Raw genomic sequence first — 692 nt, forward strand, 5'->3', positions numbered from 1 at the left:
CTCTTCGCTCTCACTGTTGTAGTCGAAATTGAAAACTGTGTCTAAGCTAAATCAATGTGTCTCAGTTTTTGCCATCCATCAATACTACACATCACAGCCTGCACGATTGCTAGATAACATCGCGCCTCAAATGTTTCCTGACGCCGGCTCGAGACAATGCGAGCGAATGGATGATATCCACTTATTCTTTGAATCGCCCCGACCCATCTGACGTGCACGATGCGACCAACTGAGCGCTTACCTTAAAATACGACAATCATCATATTCATCACAGATCGTGCCGGATGATTCACACAACGCAAGTGGCGCCGTGGCTTAGTTGGTTAAAGCGCCTGTCTAGTAAACAGGAGATCGAGGGTTCGAATCCCTCCGGTGCCTGTGGCATTCTATTTTGATCTTAATCTCCGATCTCTCTCTAGCTCGAACAGCAATACATGAAAAACAATAATGCATTCCTACCTTTGGATGTCTCAGTAGAAAATAAAAGACCGCGAAGCATGTCACTGTTGTATAAATCCTGCCCACATACCTGAAGTAGTTTAGAATCGAACGGAAACAAGTACATTGCACTTCGTACAATTCGAACAGTCCGCCTCTGTGGTGTAGTGGTTAGCGTGATTAGCTGCCACCCCCGGAGGCCCGGGTTCGATTCCCGGCTCTGCCACGAAATTTGAAAAGTGGTATGAGGGCTG

General features: G+C 46.8%; 1 non-coding gene across 1 annotated transcript; it reads left to right on the forward strand.

The window, feature by feature from the left end:
• The first annotated feature begins 304 nt into the window (after positions 1 to 304).
• Positions 305 to 378, forward strand: TRNAT-AGU (transfer RNA threonine (anticodon AGU)). Its single transcript has one exon. It is a non-coding gene; the product is annotated as a tRNA-Thr (tRNA).
• Positions 379 to 692: the final 314 nt, after the last annotated feature.

Source organism: Anabrus simplex, chromosome 3, assembly GCF_040414725.1.
Source record: "Anabrus simplex isolate iqAnaSimp1 chromosome 3, ASM4041472v1, whole genome shotgun sequence".
In the NCBI taxonomy this organism is placed as follows: domain Eukaryota; kingdom Metazoa; phylum Arthropoda; class Insecta; order Orthoptera; family Tettigoniidae; genus Anabrus; species Anabrus simplex.